General features: G+C 45.4%; 1 protein-coding gene across 9 annotated transcripts in view; it reads left to right on the forward strand.

Moving 5' to 3' along the window:
- Window positions 1-19,609, forward strand: part of ZBTB38 (zinc finger and BTB domain containing 38) — a 76,329-nt gene that overhangs the window by 47,259 nt on the left and 9,461 nt on the right. For 2 of the 9 annotated variants that reach the window (XM_036030732.1, XM_036030736.1), the window contains one exon: window positions 9,042-9,118. The exons of 3 other annotated variants lie outside the window; for them this stretch is intronic. The gene's annotated coding sequence lies outside the window, so the exon portion shown is untranslated. Of the gene's footprint in view, window positions 1-6,684; window positions 6,788-9,041; window positions 9,119-12,116; window positions 13,308-19,609 lie in introns of those variants that run through there. 4 more of the 9 variants (XR_004904245.1, XR_004904241.1, XM_036030738.1 and 1 more) reach the window with 4 other exon arrangements.

Here is a 19,609-nt window from a genome sequence, read left to right on the forward strand (position 1 = left end):
AGCAAAGGGTTAAACAGGAGTAAGGACAGGTGTCCTTGCCTTTGCTCTGTGCCAGGGGCCAGAAAGTTGGCCTTTGGGAAGAGTCAGGATTGGGGGGCAGGGTTCTTTCTGCTCAGTAGGTGGATGCGGCAGGGAGGAGTGCAGGCTGCCTGCCTTCCCTGGCTGGGCAGTAGGAGGAAACTGGAGGACGAGCCCCAGAAAACCAAATGGCCTGAGCCAGTTAGGGAGGGTGCAGGGATGGAGGAGAATGTTTAGAAGGTTGGAACTGGCTGTGCATACTGAAGCAATGGGGCTGAGCGAGTGAACCTGGTCGAGAATCAAGGTCAAGTCACCAGAACCACGGACCAGCTCAGGGACCACACATCAGCTCCTGGGATCTTGACGTCCCGTTCTTTTCTGCGTAGGTGATTCCCAGTAGTTTCATGTTCAGCTGCTCTGAAGGCCTCCCAGTGCGGGAGCGCCCTCACCCTGAGGGCTCAGCAAATGGATTCCAGGGGCGGGACTGTGTGACGTGGCGCACGCTGCTCTTCGCAGGGCCCCTTCCTGCTCGTGTGCATTCAGCTTCCTTCCTCCTTAAAGATGAAGCCAGGGCTTTAGTTTTGTATTATAATAGGTTGGAAAACATTTTCCAAGCTATTATTAGTATAACAGCCTCCATCTCGAAATATAACCTGAATGGGTAAGAAAAAGGATCGCGTTCTGCCTCTCTTCCAGAGGTGGGCACGGAAAACAGTCGTGGCTCTCTGTCGTGGACGTCACCTGCCGAACTCACCTGAAGGTGCGTGGGGGAGGAACCAGCCCGGCATGTTTATGGGATCAGTAGATATATCTTAAGACAGAATTGACATTCTAAAATACTCCAACTGAATATAAGCAGAATAAATAAGGGAATTTTTAAGTTTTGGCTAAAAAATTCAGCCCTGGAAGTTTGGAAACTGAAAAGGGAAAAGAAAAACAAGGGGAGGAAGGAGAATTCCATGCAAAAAAAGAAAAAATAATAGCCCGTATGTTGTAAATAAAATCAGTTATTGAGTACTTGGCTGTTCTCTGCCTGCTAGCGGGGTGCTCAGGCACCCTCACCTCATCCCCTGCACCGTGGGAGGGACGTGTTGGAGTGTGTGTCCTTCGCTCCGATTTGTAGAGGAGACCAGGGCTCGGTGAGATAAGTTCTTTCTTTCTTTCTTCTTCTTTTTAAAAATATTTTATTGATTATGCTATTACAGCTGTCCCATTCCCCCCCTCCATTCCCCTCAACCCTGCACACCCTACCCCACCCACATTCCCCCCTCTAATCCATGTCCATGTGTCATAAGTTCTTTAGATTCTACATTCCCCATATTATTATTGTCCTCCCCCTGTCTATTTTCCACCTACCATCTATGCGACTTATTCTCTGTACCTTTTACCCCTCTCTCCTCCTCCCACTCCCCTGCTGCTAACCCTCCATGTGATGTCCATTTCTGTGGTTCTGTTCCTGTTCTAGTTGTTTGCTTAGTTTGTTTTTGTTTTAGGTGTGGTTGTTAATAGTTGTGAATTTGCTGTTATTTTACTTTACTATGTTTTTGATCTTCTTTTTCTTAGATAAGTCCCTTTAACATTTCATAAAATAAGGGCTTGGTGATGATGAACTCCTTTACCTTGACCTTATCTGAGAAGCACTTTATCTGCCCTTCCATTCTAAATGAAAGCTTTGCTGGATAGAGCAATCTTGGATGCGGGTGCTTGCCTTTCATGACTTGGAATACTTCTTTCCAGCCCCTTCTTGCCTGTAAGGTCTTTTTTGAGAAATCAGCTGACAGTCTGATGAGAACTCCTTTGTGGGTTACTGTCTCCTTATCTCTTGCGGCTTCTAGGATTCTCTCCTTCATTTTTACCTTGGCTGATGTAATTATGATGTGCCTTGGTGTGTTCCTCCTTGGGTCCAACTTCTTTGGGACTCTCTGAGTGTCCTGGACTTCCTGGAGGTCTATTCCCTTTGCCAGAATGGGGAAGTTCTCCTTTATTATTTGTTCAGGTAAGTTTTCCACTTGTTGTTCTTCCTCTTCTCCTTCTGGTACCCCTATAATTCGGATGTTGGAACATTTAAAGATGTCCTGGATGTTCCTAAGTCTCTCCTCATTTTTTTGAATTTTTATTTTTTCATTCTTTTCTTTTTGATTATTTCTTTCTTCCTGCTGGTCCACTCCATTGATGTGAGACCCAGCTTTCTTTCCATCACTATTGGTTCCCTGTGTATTTTTTTTTTTCATTTCACTTATTGTAGCCTTCATTTTTTCATTTAATTTGTGACCAAAATCAACCAATTCTGTGAGCATCCTGATCACCAGTGTTTTGAACTGTGCATCTGATAGACTGGCTATCTCTTGGTCACTTAAAAGGATGGGTTCTGGGGCTTTCATTTGTTCTTCTGTTTGAGCCATCTTTTTTTTTTCTTGGTCTGGTCACACCTGTTACATATGAGGGGTGGAGCCTTAGGTGTTCACCAGAGCAGGGCAACCCAGTCGCTGGGTTGTGACACTGTATGTGGGGACGGCTACATACATTGTTCCCCCGAGAGGGAACAATGGTGCTTGCTCCACTCTCTGCCGATTTTAGTCCCTTCCGCCACTTCCCCCCAAGCAAACTGGGCCTTTCTGGTGCTGATTCCCATGTGGGTGAACTTGTGCACCCCATAGGTCTTTCCAACAACCTCTCCTGTGAGGCTGAGAGTCTCTCCCAGCGCCTCAACCCCCACAGGTGTTTTCAATCAGTGCCCCAAGGCTCTATTTCCCAGCACTGTGATCCTGGGTTGCACTCAGTGCCTTCCTTCACAATCACCACCTCACTGGCTCTACCAGTTGCCACCCCTTGGCCAGGGTTTGCCAGCCACAGCTTGCACGCCCAGGGTCTGCCCACTGCGGTCTTACACGCTCGGTCCCACCACTCTTTGTGCCACGTGACCCCTCTCTCCCCAGCTTCCCTACTCCGCCCCTCTACTGGCCTGGATGAACGTGTCTATTTTAACTCCTTGGTTGTCTGACTTCCATACAGTTCAATTTTCTGTCAGTTCTGGTTGTTATTCTGTTTCTAAATTGTTGTTGTCCCTATCTGGGTTGTGTGAGGGGGCACAGTGTATCTACCTATGCCTCCATCTTGGCCGGAAGTCGAGTACCTTCTAAGGCCCTGCTGTTGGTAAGCTGCCCAAGCCTGCCACTTGAGGAGTACAGTGAGGCATTTGGGACTGGAAATCTGAAGGTGTGTTTTGGTCACACCACGGAATCTTGGGCAAGTTACTTCTCTATGCTTTGATTTTCATAACCTGAAATGAAATTGTTTAAATTAATAACCCGTAAAGTTCCTTTTGTCTGTAAAATTCTACCAGGGAACATTTAAAGGAATCTGTGATGTTCAGCCCAGGAAAGGGATAAGCCCAGTAAACTCTCGAAGGGCCGTCATGTGGCAGAGGTCACACAGTTCAGGGCCCCACGACTGTTCTGGTGAGAACTGCTCTTCTAAAGAGAAAATTCCCACACTGGGTGGAGCAGCCCCCACCCTTGCTCTGAAGAATCTCTAGAATCTGTTTGCAGCAAATCCAGACTGAGTTAGAGAGCACGCTCCACTGAGAAGCACACCGCCTTGGCTTTTTGTTACCTGAAACACCAGCGTCTGTTTATTGGGAAGCTCATTTGCCCACTTTGAGAATGATTCCGGGGGACTGGATTGCCAGCTCCTTGGAACACAAGAGCATTTCCTTGTGTGCACTCAGCACCATCTTGTGGACATGGCACTGTGGCCTGGGAGTGGGCTTTCAGAACACAGCCCTGAAAAAGCCACTGCCAGGGAAAGGCCCTCTCTAAGGGATCATGTTTTTAAGAGGGGCCACCTGCTCTCAGAACTAGGCACTGACCTGTACAATTTCCTTATGTGACTCTAACCCTATTATTAAGACCCCTGGAAGAGCAGAGTGGGCAGGCTCAGTGACACAGGAAGCCAGACCTTCTCCTGAGTTGTTGTACACCTGGGGTTCTGCTTATTAAGGAGGCATCAATACAGAGGCCTCCTCAGAAGGGAGTTCCAAGACTCTTCTTCCATGGCCTCCCTCTCCCTGTATCCTGCCTCCAGTCCCACCTCTCTTGGTCCAGGTCACCCCTCTGCCCTGCCTCCTCTCCTTCCTGCTGGCATAGGTTGCCACTCAGAGCCTAACTTGTCTTACTGTGTTTAAATGCCCGCTTCCTAGCCACAGGAGGAGGAAACAGAATGAAGGTGTGTAGGGAACAGAGCACTCAGGGTTGTAAAATGCTTTGCCTTCCCCAGCTTCGTCTCCTAATGCTAGTGAGGCTGGTCACCTTTGCGTGTGTTGTTTCTGCATGTGAAGAACCATAGTGAGAATGCAACCTGGGGCTAAGATGATGGTCTGAGGGCAATCTCAGTGCCTTTGCCCAGACTGGAAGGAGCAATCTGGGACCTAGAAAAACTACTCAAGGGGTAGAAGTTATCTGGCTGTTCAAAGTTCTCACTCTGTACTTACTCTTCACAAAAGGGCTGCAGTGGGTACGGAAGTGCAGTATCTTAAATAGGCATGCAGGGCTCCCCAGACAGTAGCATTACTGATTTAGCATCTGTTAATACACAGTTACTGGCTTTATGTATCATCATACTACATTGTGATGCATGTATCTATTGTTTAAAAGTGTGCATTCTTTCAGTTACATTACAATGTCTATAATGAACCCACACTCCCTTATTTTACTATTTATTTTTGCACTAACCTTCCACGAGCACATTTTAGCTAACTTCCCTTCTTTTGGGTCCGCCTGGCCTGAGCCTAGTAACTCCTGACCATCTAGCCTGCAGAGCTGATCTTGCCCAGGCTCACTGGGAGTCCTGGAAGCCAGAGACTCTCCAGGCCACTTATTCTCCACTTGAGCCTCAGGGAAATCCCCACTTGCAAAATGACTCTGGCTTCCAGCACCCTTTCAACCAACAAGCATTAAATTGGTTGCTATTAACATAATGAGATGGGCTAGAGAAAAGAGTCATAGGTATTGTTTTGTTTTCTAAACTTTTTGTAGAAAATCATCAGGGTGAAAAAGAGCAATAGGAGATACATTGTATCTATATTATCTCATCTAATCCTATTAAGAACTAAGTTGCACTATTATATCCATTTAATAGATGGGGGGAATGCATTTCTTGAGATGATAATTAACTTGTCCAAGTTCATACAGCTACTGAGTGGCAGATCTGGAATTTGAACCCGCGAGTGTGTGAGCAGAGGCCCTGCTCCACCCTCTGAAGCTAAAGACACTAAGTAGGAAGAGTGGAACAGGAAAAGGGAAAGAAAGCTTGCAACTGCTGACTACTTCTGACAGTTGTCAAAAATTTTAATCAAAGATTTTGATGGTAGTCCATGAACCAAAATTCAAAATAAGCACATAAATATGCTAAACTTCAAACCTAACCAACATTTTCAATATTTTTGTCTGAGCAAATAACAACCTAATGAATCCATTAAACTGAGACTTAAAGAATTTTAAATTAAAAATCAAACAACAAAGTATTCACTCAAAATAGTCATAACCAAACTGACATGTTACTAGGTTCCTAGTTTAAAGTCAGAGAGAAGAGGTCCCAGGACTTTGCCCTCCCAAAATCCCCTTGGAGTGAGGGGAGAGAAGCAAATGGTCTGCCAGGAATCTGTAAACAGACAGGAGAGGGGATGAAGCAGGACCCAGGGGAGCCTTTTCATGAAGTTAAGAATGGCGCTATATAAACAGGCACATGACTCAATAAACAGTGCCCTAGCCTTGTTTTATCCAGCCAAATTGGCGTGACCTTCTGGTTTAAGTGGGCAAGCACGTACACATGGGGAAGTTCATCAGTGATTTAAGTGTTTGTCTTAAACAAATTACGTTGGTCTGCTTCCTATCAGGCTTTTGACCAGAGTTGCTAAGAAGTAGCAAACTTAAATGATTTTTATTTAAATCCTTGATGCCTTTTTCTGCATGCTTAGAAGAAACTCGAACAAACAATGCAACTAAAGAAAGAAAGGAAAATCATTTAGACGGCACATGTGACAAAGTGCCCAAATATGAGCTCAGGCTCAGATGTTGCCACCCTCTGCATCTGGGAAGAGCAGTGAGTGAGCCCCTCTGTGAGGGGCGTGGGAGCCCTGGGCACACAGGGAAATAAAGCATTTGTCCCTGCCATTAAGGAGTTTCACTTTCCCCGGATTTGGGGCCTGGGACAAGGTGACTGATAATAATTAGTTGTTAATAGTAATACCAGTAATAGCTAATATTTATTAAAGTTTGATTTTTGTGCCAGATACTGCACCAAACACTTTATAGGTATTACCATGGAATCCTCACGTTAACCCTGGCAGAATCTATTATTAGCTCCATTTTGCAGATGTGGAAGCTGAGGGGCAAAGAGTTTAAGAAACGTGTCTGAGGTCACAGGCAGAGGTGACAGGGCCAGGTCCACTTGACACCACATTCAGGCTCTTAGCCGTTGTGCAGAACTTGACGTGGTAGGTCTGCTCCCAAGTCAGCCTAAAACACCCTGGGGTAGCACCCCGTTCTGTGAATAGACTGATACAACGCCTCGGGGTCCCAGTTCTCCTGTTTCAGTAGCTTTAATCTCCCCACTACCCCCCCCCCCTTTTTTTTAATCCTCACCTGAGGATATGCTTATTGATTTTAGAGAGCGGAGACAGACAGACATTGATGTGAGAGAGAAACATCGATTGGCTGCCTCCCATACGTGCCGGTACGTGCTCCAGCCAAGGATCAAAACCACAACCTAGGTATGTGCCCTGATGGGGAACCAAACCTGCAACCTTTAGTGTATGGGACATCACTCCAACCAACTGAGCCACCTGGCCAGGGACCACTGCACCTTTTCTACGCCTCCGTCTTATACCAGCCCCTGTGTTATACTCTGTAACTGGTGGGTGGTAGGCATTTGATAAACATCACCTTGAAATGGAAGTGGATCAAAATAAAAGTGATAATATTTTTGAGTGCTACATATTACTTTGAAGTTTATATTTTTAAAGAAAATGCATTAAAAGTAGAACGCTACAGAAAATTCTGAATTTCCCTTTAAGTGTCCACCCCAGGGCTACCTGCTGGTGCATATGGCATTTTGCATATTAAAGAAATGGCCCCTTCTGGTGGGGGTTAAGGGAGGAGGATGCAGCCCTCACAGGGCACTTTACCTGTCCCCCTGTTCATGGCAGCCTGCTCAAGCCCAGGCTCCAAGTTTGCCAAACACACACACACATTACACAGGTGAGGAGGCTGGGGTCTGTAGCTGGCGACCCTTCAATATTAAGAAAGGTGGGGAGAAGCTGGATTCCTCATTTCTTGGTGCTTCTGAACCTGAAACAGCAGGTGTGGATTTTGAATCATACTGTTGGGGTTTGAATCCTAGCTCTGCTTCTCAGTAGCTCTGTGACCTTGGTCAAGTTACACAGCTCCTCTGGGCACCAGCATCCTCATTTGCAAACCAGGATTGCTATGAGGCTGAAACGGGATGGAGCACGTTAAACAGCACTGGGCACACGTACGTGTTTGTTAGAGATCAGAGGCACAGCGCATGGCTGGCATATTTAGGTGAACTTCCTCCTGCCAAATGAATAAGTCACGTTGGGGACATTGACGCAAGTGTGGTGGGATGTCAAGGTCACTCTAAAGCAGCCCTCAGCGAGGCTGCCGAGAGGTGCTCCATCCCAGCAAGAGATGTAATGGCCTGTTTCTTCAGAGTGTAGTTAGCTATCAAGCCAGCTTATCTGCACAATATCACTCAGTAATTTGCAGCAGGATACAAAAAGCACTCCTGCCCAAACCCTGTCTCCCAAAACTCTGATTCAGCATTGGGGGTGCCACCTAGCTCTTTTTTGTTTTTAATTTTTTGAGGTTCCACAGGTAAGTCTGATATGCAGCTCTGCTGAGAATTACCATCAGCACACATTCTAATGACCTTTTCATCTGACTGTCGGTTGCCTGATGGGGAAAGAGGGTTTGTGTCTGCTTTTGGAGCAGGTCACACATCGTGCTCTGGGAAGCACAAGCATCCAGAGCCTGTGACCCAGAAGCAGGCCAGAGGCCCATGGGTGCTTCGCTCTGCCCAGCATCTTCTCCCACTTAGCTACCCAGGAGAGGTGGCTAAATTCAGGAGATAGCAGAAGGAACAGGAAAGTGGTCCAGGGAGGGGAGACCTCTGGGAGTGCTTGAAGGGAGGACATCACATGGAAACAAAGTTCTTACAAACACGTAGCACCAAGGCCTACACTTATGTGTTGCAACTTAAATTTTTAGTATTAAAAAAGTTGGGTTTTTTTAAAAGATTTTATTTCTTTATTTTTAGAGAGGGAAGGGAGGGAGAAAGAGAGAGAGAAACATCAATGTGCAGTTGCTGGGGGTCATGGCCTGCAACCCAGGCATGTACCCTGACTGGGAATCGAACCTGCGACACTTTGGTTCGCAGCCCGCGCTCAATCCACTGAGCTACGCCAGCCAGGGCAAAAAGTTGTTTTTTTAAAAAAATGTGTTGTTGATTCATTCTAAGCACCCAGGAGACGAAGGCCCAATCCCTGGAGTTTAAAGGTTAAAGAACAAAATTCAACAGAGTAAATTTTAAAGATCTTTTTGTATTTATTCAGTGTCTTATGAATCAGGCAGCATGCAATCTAATAGAATGGTGCTCCAAAAATACAAGGCAAGAGATTTTATAGGCAGAAGGGAGCAAAACAAGATAATTACACTAAGCAAAAATGTGGATTGGTTATTACAAGGTTATTTTCCATATAGGCAATAGCAGGTGTTTATCAGGAAGATGACCTGCTAATGCTGGTCAGTCAATTTGATTCCATTTCTGGGAAAGTCAAACTAAGTTTCAGTTTGGTGATGGGCTTAGCATAAGCAACTCCCATTTTGGGTCTGTTGTCTTATCTTAGCAGAATAAAGCAGATCAGTAGAGCTTAAAGGATTGCTCTTTTCTCCCCCACCCCTTTTTTTTTCCTAATCCTGATCCAAGGATATGTTTATTGATTTTAGAGAGAGAGGAAGAGAGAGAGACATCGATTGGTTGCCTTCTGTACGTGCCCCAACCAGGGATTGAACCTGCAACCTAGGTATGTACCCTGACCAGGACTGGAACCCACAGCCTTTTGGTATACAGGACAGTTCTCCTATCAGAGTCAGCTGCTCTGCCAGCCAGGGCTCTGTTTTCCTTCCCTTGAGCCAAAGCAGTAATAGCAGACAATTTTCAATGTTTCAATGCTGTGTTTCAATGTTTGAACTTGATAGAACAGTAACAACTCTGCGGGCAGTGGAAGGCCCTGGCTTGTCTGATCCAGCTCAGCTTGAGGCTAGCAGTGTTGATTGTTTCTTTTGTGCGTGTGTTTTTCTTCTTCCTTTTACCATGTCAGGACAGCCTTCTTCATATCTTCATCAAATGTATTTCCCCTTTTTAGCAGAATTGAAAAATAGCAGGGCAGTTCACATTGACCTAACACTGGATCCAGAAAGCTTGGTTACAGTGCCAAGTATGGTGGGTCAAGCTTAGCATTTGGGTGCTTTTTATTTTTGCATTTATCTAATAAAAGCTTGTGAGTACCTGGTATGTGCCAGTGCGGTGCTGGGAGCTAGGGAGACTGTGGTAAACAGTCTCAGCCCTCTCAGGATTTATTCTCTTGTGGTAAAAGCACATATTTGTCAGAGGATCTTACAAGCCTTGGTAAAGACACTCCAGTTTGGCTGTAGGGTTTTAACAAGCCACACTGATGATGTGTCAGCTGCATGTCGGAGGGTAGACCCTTCCCTCTGCCATGGAAAAGGCTTACACCCAAAGTTGGCCTCATGCTGGAGAGTTTCTTCCCTAGGTGCTCCCCGAGGCTCCATACCTGCGTTCTCGTGCTGTACCCTGACTGACCAGTCCCCAGCATGAGCCTCTGAGCCTGGGACTGCATCCTTCCCAGGCCTGTAATGAGAAGATAAATCTAAATACTTTTGGTGGGGGAGGGGAGGCATGTGAATTCACTTGAGATCAGCAAATCCTGGCTGAGCAAGTCCTTAACCTTTGTCTCCTGAATTCTGGGAATGAATTGGCAACAAACTTTTAAAAATCAGTGTTTTTTTTAATACTAACAATTTTAAGTTGGTAACGTGGGTACGGAGTAAAGGCCTTGGTGTTGGATGTGAAGCAAATTCCAGGCTGTGGAGTGACTTTACAGTTGACTGCGTGTTCACCTTGGAAACGCCAGCTGTGAAGGGCCCCAGGCCCAAAGTCTGGCCGTGCTCAGGTTGCCCTGGTGCCCACTGCCCCTGGGCAGGGGTCCACTCACTTCAACACCAGCCCTTTGCTACCCTTCTTGGGGACTTCTCTGGAACATTCTGCTTTATGACAAGCAGCATTTCTCAGTGACTTCTGGCACGTGACCCAGGCTGGCCGCCCCCAACAGCCCCACGTTTTGAATCTCAGCCTGGGTCCACTCCTGCTGTGGGCTTCTGCAGTGGTGATTCTGGGCAATGAGCCTGCAGTTTGGACTCGGCGCAGGGCTGTCTTGTGCTGGGAGCGAGTCAGCTGCTCTGATCTCACTCCTGCACGTACACGTGCAGGTGAGGCAGCAGAGTGCGGGGGTCGAGCAGTGCGCTGCCATCAGCAGGTGCAGCTCTGCTGTGAGCAGGGCGCCTCCCTGGGCTCACCGCCCACTCCTGTGCTGTGGGCATGATGAGGTCAGCTTCTGTGCGTGGGGCATGGACTCTGTTAATTCATTTAACCCCATGAATACCTAGTAGTTCTCCATTTTATGTGTCTGAATGACTGTGAGGGGGATTAAATGAATTAATATGTGAAGTGCTTCATGACCTGAAGTGGATCAGATAAAAGCAATTGTATTCCAAACTGGTTGGGGAAATTCTGACAGATGAAAATTGCAATGGCGATCTCTATGGTGCCTATCCATATGGAATGCTACTTTGCAAAAACATATCTATTTGCCATACAGATTGTTCATTTAGTAAATGAATATTTATTGGGGGCCTACTAAGTGGCAGACCTGTTCTAGATCATTAATAGACATCAGTGAAGAAAATCAAAGATTGCAGTCCCAGAGGGCTCAGGTTCCAGCAGGCAGGTGGGCAGTGAATAGTGAGTGAGTTGTTCACTCTGTTGGAGTGTTGCGAGTGTTGTGGGAGAGACAAAAGCCAGGCAGGGTAAGGGGGTCAGGAGTGCAAGGCAGGGAGCAGGCTGCCTTTTTGACCAGGACGAGCCTTGTCGGTGTTCTCCATGCACAGCCATCCCGCTGTTCACTCAGTGAATGTTTCCTGCGTGCTCCCCGTGTGCTGTGGCCTGGGGATAGAGTGGTAAACAGGGCGGGGAAGGTCCTTTTCCTGCCGGAGTTGACTCTCCGGTGGGCAGAGTAGACAGTAAACATGCAGATAGACACGTGATAATTGCAGGTTGAGGTTAAGTGGTGTGGAGGAAATAAGTCAGATGATGTGAGGGCAGGTAAAGGCCAGAGCAAACGGAGAGATGGGTGGTCCCTCTGAGATGACGTCTGAGCTGGCCTGATACGCACGAGAGCGAGCCAGCCATCGGCAGTGCTGGAACCAGAGAGTTTGAAGGTCTTAGCGAGTGGAGTGAGCTGCGGGAGGCCTGTGTGGCAAGCACAGAGAGTGGGGCTGAAGGGAGCGAGGGACCTGGAGACGGTGGACCAGACCTGCGGACAGGGCACAGTGTAGGGTGTCCGGCTTATCCCAGTACCTGGGGAAAACCACTGACGGGCTCAGTTTGATCTCCTTTGTGTTTTAAAAGATCGCCCTGTGTACTGCATGAAGTGTAGGCAGTTCTCTCCATAGCCACCAATTGAGCCGGACATAGTCAGTTCTTAAGCTGGTTCCAGCCAACACTCACTGAACCCCTACTATGTGTCAAGCACCATGCTTTATGCTTTTTTTTTTTATCTCGTTCACTCCTCTCTGCCCAGTTCTGGTTCATCCAGAAAGAACCAATCTAAAGTAGATTCATTGCCTTGCAGGAGTCCCCCAAAAGCCAGGGTGCAGAGCACTGGCAGGGTGAGGGAAGGCGGGTGTGATGGGAAGTGGAGGTAGATGGTTTAACAACAAAGAAGCAGTTGGTGTTCTGTCCATTTTAGGATAACCTGTCCTTGCAACTAGCTGGAGGTTCATTCTTGTGCAGAAGCCAAAATGTACAACCGCCCTTCCCTCTGCCCTCACTGTGAGGCAGCTGTCAGCTGAGAGAGACAGTCATGAAATCCACTGGCCCTTTAGGTTCACAAGAAAGCAGTGTGTGGCTTTTGAAACCAATGGGTGGATGGTTTAGGGCTCACCCCAAAAATGAAAAGTTCCAAAGGACAGGAATCGTGTCCTGGTCATTTTGGTAACTGGGTCCCCACATTCAGATTAAAAATGCTTCATGCATTAGGGGCTTGGCGTGTCAGTAGAATTTGGTTGAGACAAGAAATGGTTACATCACTCCAGGTCTTCAGGGAAAAACTCTAAGCCTGTCTGCCAGGTTTCTTAAGCAAGCAGGAGTCTGGGCAAGCTTCATCCTAAGATGAACCCAAGGTACGTGGGCTACCCTGAAACACTGTTGTGTTTTCAAAAAGGAAAAGGAAACCAGGGACCTTTTCCTCCTTTTATCTTTCCAGCAAGCAACCTGAAATATTTAACTGGACACATTGCATCATTCACAAATCTGGTAATACTTGTTCTCACTATCTGTATGCACGCAACTATAAGCCTAGAGAGCGAATGTTTACCTTTTCAAAATAATGTATTCAAGTAAGGTAGTTCAGGCCAGCCACCCTGTCTGTTGAGTGCAGTCTAGCAGCTTCCTGATTTTAGTCTTTCCAAGGGCCTGCATTTCAGTTGAAAAACAAATTTCCCTTGTCCTATTTCTTACGCCTGCTTGAATCTGATAGCTTAAGTGCAGTAAAGTCTGATAAATGCGGCTCTGCCCCTGTTGGGCTCCCTTTAGGAGGCAAATCAAGAGGATTTGCCTTTTCCTAGACACAGCTGAACTCTATAAAGAGCTTCTGTTTTGTAATCTGTTTTCGAGATCTGCTGCGTGTGTTTCTAACACTCAGTCACGTGGGGCGGTCTGACGCACACCCGACATGACTATGAGAAAATGTACTGCGAAGATGTGTGGGAAGGTGGAGCCGGATCACTGAAGCAGTGTCCGTTGTCAGAAAACTTTCCACAGGGCGCAGCAGACCCACGCAGCAGATTCCACTGCGATATGGGCCTTGCACTAGCCCAAAATGGGCTGCGAGTTTGACTTTTGCAGGATTCCAGGTCAGTATCCTAATACAGTGCGTTCTTTTTTTAGTTGGGTTTTATTTCTAAGTTTCTTTTTATAGAAGACGACTTGCCGTAGAGAGAGGAGACAGAGAGTTGCCCTGTCTGTTCGGTTTTGTTATTACGTACATGCGTTATGAATTGTGTGCCAGGGAGCTACAGGAGGACTCTCGGCCTCTCCTTGTGATCAGAAGATTCAGGAAAAAAATGGGCTTTAGTCTGGTCCAGGAGAGTGGCCTTGAGTAAGCGACTTCTAGTTCTAACAATTATACTGGATAGGGTTACTTCACTCTCTGTATGTCATCTTAAAAATTTACTAAGGAAAGTACACTAAATTTTATTAACAAGCCCTATAAAGTTCTACATGGTAGATATGCTGGTTAACAACTTAAAGAGATTTTTCAGCACTTTTTTTTGCATTATGAGAATTAGAATTTATACGGAAACTGCCATTTTAAGTTTTTTGACGTCTGTGTATTTCAGTAAAGTTGCCTTGACTAATTGGGGGAGGGAAGATTTAATTAAGCTGGAAATACTGGGAATTAGTTGGCCAGATCATTGCCAAAAATCTGTTTTTGTTGTTTTCAAGTTCAATCCCAGAATAGTAAAAGCAGTATCCAGGATACGATGGGGGAGGAGACTAATGTAATGGGTGAATGGATCGGTCTACCAGAGCAAACAGCACTGACCAAGCTAACCTTGGAGACATGCAAGGCAAGGGCGCGAGCAGTGACAGGCTGCACAAACAGAATGTGGGCAGCAGCCCTACAAATCAGGGAACAGCTTTCACCCGAGTGTAGCATGAAAGGACTCTTGGTCCCCCTGGTTTTTCAGCCATAATCAAATTTAAGTACAGCAGGTCCTCACATAAGGTGGTTTTGCTATAACACTGAGAAGGAAAAAAGTCCAATTCCTAGCCAGGGCCTCTGTAGGTACGGGGCTTGCATGTTCTTTCCACGCCTGTGTGGGTTTTCTCTGCAGGCTTCAGTTCCCTCCCACATCCCAAGACGTGCACGTGAGGCAGAGTGGCGTGTCGGCATTGTCCCTGGTTGAGTGTGGGTGGGAGTGGGTGTCAGATCGGCCCGCCATGGAAGGGCATTCTGTCCGGGGCTGGGTCCCACCTTGTACGCTGAGCTACCAGGACAGGCTCTGGCCACCCACCACCCTGAACTGGAATGAGTGGGATGGAAAATAATTATTTTACTTGTTCTTGTAAGTCTCTCTTAAATGTATGCATAGCTTACATTTATTCTAATGATTAATGTTAGAAGTGTTTGGGGTCTTTATTTAGAAGTTGGGTGATGTTCCTGTGATCCAAAATGTGCTGTAGGAACGTAACTCTTGTTTACATCATTTAGTCTAGGGTAAAATAGGTTTCCTTATATATCATTTTGCTTAAAGTTGCAGTTTTCAAGAACCTACCCATGACATCAGTGCTGGGGTGGGGAGTTGCAGTTTTAAATAAGGCAGTCGGTGCTGGGCCTCACCACGAAGTGATGCCTGATGGTGCAGAGCAAGTGGAGATCCAGTAAGAATGTGCATGCGAGACAAAGAGAACATCATGTGCAAAGGCCCAGAGGTGTGGCGTGCCCAGCTTCTTCAAGAAACAGCAAGGGGGCTGGTGAAGGAGGCAGAGAAGTAGCAGGTCAGAGTGGCCAGGGCCAGACTGATACTTTCAGGGGAGTGAGATTGTGGGGGGCGAGAGAGCAGTGTGAAGAAGCAGGAGATTCCAGTTTGGTTGGTGGCCCTTGTGTTCCCTCCCCTTCTGCTAAGGCCTCCAGGGTTTGCTGGAGAGAGCTCTGGGGAGTGAGGGCTGACGGTAACACTTCAGACCTGGAGGATTAGACAGCTGCAGAGTGTTTGTGTATCCGTGCAAATGTGGATGTGTCTCTCTGTGCTGCTCCATTCCTTGGTCTCTCCAAGTGTCCTGGGGATTTCTGCCTTGTATTCTGTCACACTTGCATTCACTTTGTCTTTAGTTCTTTTAGGCTTATACCTGATTTATTTTATTGAGTAAAATAATTTTAAAATAATTTCCTTAAAAATGAGTTTGAACATTTTCTTATAGGCTAGAGTAGCAGTTCTCAAACTTTTTGGTCCCTGGACCCCCTTACACTCTTATAAATCGTTGAGGAGCCAACAAGCTTTTGTTTATCTGAGTTACAGCTATCAGGATTGACCACATTCAGAATTTTAAATAAGGATTTAAAAACCACTAACTTAGGAAAAATTACTATGATAAAATGTAGTTGCATGATATAAAAATAACATTTTATTTTTTAAAATAACTTTCTAAAGTGAAAAACATAGTAGGAAAAGTGGTGTTCTGCTTTTTGCAAATATCTTTAATGTCTGGCTTAATAGAAAGACAGCTGGATTTTCGTATCTGCTTTTGGATTCAGTTGCCATCTGTTATTTCAGTTGAGGCATGTAAAGAAAATCCAGCCTTACACAAATAGGTAGTTGGAAAAGGAAGTAGTTTTGTAACAGTCTTTTCAGTTAGTCACGGACATTCTTTGATAGCACACTAGAACTTGAGGAGGTTGCTCCTTAAAGGTTATTTGCAACGTGCAATCTGAAACCATATGAATGAACTCTGAGCACTTAGTTACACTTAAATCCACCGGCCTATCTCATACCTGTTAGCCCACGCATCATTTTTTTTTTAAGATTTTATTTATTTATTTTTAGAGAGGGAAGGGAGGGAGGGAGGGAGAGAGAGAGAGAGAAACATCAATGTGCGGTTGCTGGGGGTTATGGCCTGCAACCCAGGAATGTACCCTGGCTGGGAATCGAACCTGGGACACTTTGGTTCCCAGCCCGTGCTCAATCCACTGAGCTACGCCAGCCAGGGCCCCACACATCATTTTTTGTAACAATAAGCATTGGTCATCTGGACAACAGTGGTTCACTGAGCTGTGCATATCTTCCATATCTCCAGAACTTATATTCATTAACCTCACCCCCAGCCTCGTTAGAGAAGTCATTTACGGTATTGAGAAGTGTCAGGCTCATGGTAGGTAGATGCAGTTTTCCCCAAAACTAAATTTCTCTTGGCAGTTTAATTTTAGTACTGTCAACAAAAGGGCTACTTCCTTAAAATGACAGACTCACTCAGTCCATTTTCATGAAAATGTTTGTCCAGATACCCAATCTGAATAACTCAATCAGATATATATCTGAATAACACTAGTTGGCCTCTCAGTAAAAATGGTGCTCCATGAAAGAAAAAAAAAAGGCCAGTTCAGCTCACAGCTCAAAGAACTAACCACACGCTTCTCCTCACGGCCGTCACTGCTTCTCAGTGCACATCGGACGGGCTTTATGTATGTCCCCTACTTGATCACACAGAGCAGCAAAAGGATGTGTATGCGAGAGTCGAGATTTAATACAATGAATAATTTTTACTCCTTCATCTTAGTGTTATTGGCTACATGCCTGCTACCATGCCAGCTGTTTTATCCCTCATTGCTTGCACCATTAATGCGTATGTCTGCATATTTTCTTTTAAAAGGCAAATGACATCTTAGTGTTATGAATTTATTTATTTATTTATTTACTTACTTACTTACTTACCGACCTCAACGCCTACTGAAAGGGCCTTGGGAGACCCAGAGGTCCATGAAACATTTTGAAAACTGCCAGATTAGAAGGAACCTGGGGGTTTTGGGGGGGGGGGCAGAAATGGACAGGAGTTAAATTATATTTTCCTACTAATTTTACTTTCTATAGAGTAGAATTTGGGCTCATCTAGGTGTAACTTTTAAAACTTTAAATCAGGAACCTGTCTAAGCACAATATGGAAGTTGCATGTAAAGCCATTTTCTGCCCAAGGTCTGAGGAGCCAGCTCTTCCCTGCTCATTGTCAGCACCCATCGTGCCCTCCAGGGGCAGAGGGCACAGAGATTAGCTAGATGGCCCTGCCCTCAAGGTGCCAGTGGGGAAAGACGTGCTTTGAACCAGTGTGCCATACTACATGCTACAATAAATGTAGGAACCCAAATCTAGAAATTTTAGCACAGGGAGGCCCACGGATGGGGTGTCACCTGAGAGGAGTAAGTATAAGGGATTGCCAGACAGAGGAACGAGGGTCTAGGGTAGAAGAACCTCTGAAGGAAACACAGTTTCCTCCTAAAGCTTCCTACAGATGGAATGTAGAAATCTTCCAGAGTTCTCAGAAGAGCTTCCGTGACCAGGGAGTGCATGTGCTGTGGGTGTATCAATGTGGGGCTGGAGAAGGGGCCACCTGCTTTCTGCCTTAATGCCCTTCTACACTGTCTGAGCATTTTACCATGAGCCTGGATTTATTTTAATTTTTTTAAAGCTAGTTCATTCTAAAAGCAGGTGAAGAAAAGTCATTTTAATCATGAAACGTATCTTAAGTGCCCATGGTTACACTGTGTGGGCATGTATTTTTATGTGTGGTTGGAGTATAGCAGTGACAAAAGCAGCAGAAGATTCCAAATATACTAACCAGCTGGCATTTCCAGTGGCATTTATATAAAGTATGTTTATCAGATATTTATAAAATTCTTAAAAGCATTTTACATACTTATAAAGTATAATTTATGTGAATGTACATATATGTACTACTTATTTATATAGAGGTTTATGTTTTACTTATGCATTTGAATATATAAATACAAGATAAACATTCATTCCTGTTTCCTGGGGTACAACCCCATTTCTCTGGCATAGTTATTTGTTGCACCCTCTCTCTCAAGTGTCCTGTTTTGGGTGCTAAACTCTATGTTCACCATATTTTTATGTGCTTATAAAATTATGTATAGAATATGTCCATATGTTTATAAATCATACATTTATTTGTACATACATGTGGGTGTATACTGTGTACTTGTGTGTTCCGAAGACACATGTTAAAATCTCTTACAACTGAAATACAAGCTCAGGAAAATAGTAATGTAAGTCAGATGAGCACAGTTATGTAATTACAAATTTGTTTATTTTTTTAACATTGTTTCACCAAAATATTTTGCATCTGTAACATTTTTGCTAGCTTTTTCCATGCTTATTTATTCCATCACAGTAGTACTACTGAGAATAGTAAATTTTCTGCATGAAACTTGCTCTTTAGAAAGCATTTTAGAAAGTTAATGTGAATTAAATCTCATCTTCTTTGCAACTTATATTTCTTTTTCTGAAGTCTGTCATGAGCTTTCCATTAGCAGGAGTGCCTAAGACTTCTGTTTTCAAGTTACTCTCTATGAAGAAATGTAAGGGAAGAGGTCATTCACTTCACTTTTTAATGCCAAAGCATACTATTTTGAATGTGAGAATGACTGCCACCCCCACCATGAGCTCACTTAGAACTCTTCATTTTGATTTTGGGGCTGTCCTTACAGTAAGGATGTCTGATGAGGCCTGTGGGTCCATCCATGTTTTATTTAATGTTTTTATCAGCTGCACAGACCAAACTGGCTGACAGACGGGCCGGTCACGTTGCTGCCCACAGCCGCAGGGTGAGAATCGCCTGGGGGCGGTGCCTATGTGACACAGGCTGTAAGGGGGGCGGGGTGTGACAGGGCATGCCCACGAGGCCCCAGTTCTCTTGCCAGGCAGGCAACCACCCCATTGTCTTCCTATTTTTTTGAAGAAAAGGTATATTGATTTTTATGTTAAATCTTACTATTTTTCAACATCACTTTTTCAAAAACATGGTTCCAAAACCTGTAAGTCAAACAGAACCTGCGGGGACCAGGTTTGCCCATGGCCTTAGGTGCCTTCCCTCCGGTCTGCAGGCCTCGGGCTCATGGCTTCTTTGCACTGTGGACAAGCAGAATATGACTTTCAGCTGCAGCGCCTTCTGGGGTCATCTGGTAACCCATGGTCCGGAAGCTCTTTATGACACAACGAGGTGGTTTAGGTAAAGGGTGCTGTTAAGATTGGAGAGGTGGGTGCTAGAGTAGTAAAGACTTTCCATTCCTTTAAATCTTACTTCCCCTGCTACACCACAGGCCTTGGGGGAATCTATACTGTTTTTAAAGCTTCCCAGGTGATTTTAATGTGTAGTCAGGTTTGGGGGCTACTGTCCCAAAGTGTATAGCAGGTATTCAGTAACATCTGTTCAAAGGAGGAATGAGCTCTTGTCTTCCTGTGGCGTTTAGCCTGATTCCTTATACTTAGCAATTGTTCAGTAAATATTGATGAGAGGATTGAAGTATATTTTGAACTCAGCTACCACTACCCCCCAGTCCTTGGCAGAGGGTGCGGCCATCTGCTCATCCCCAGGCTGTCGCTATGGGGTGGATGGGCTGTTGCTTACCTGGACCCCAGCATGT

Source organism: Phyllostomus discolor, chromosome 7, assembly GCF_004126475.2.
Source record: "Phyllostomus discolor isolate MPI-MPIP mPhyDis1 chromosome 7, mPhyDis1.pri.v3, whole genome shotgun sequence".
Taxonomy (NCBI): domain Eukaryota; kingdom Metazoa; phylum Chordata; class Mammalia; order Chiroptera; family Phyllostomidae; genus Phyllostomus; species Phyllostomus discolor.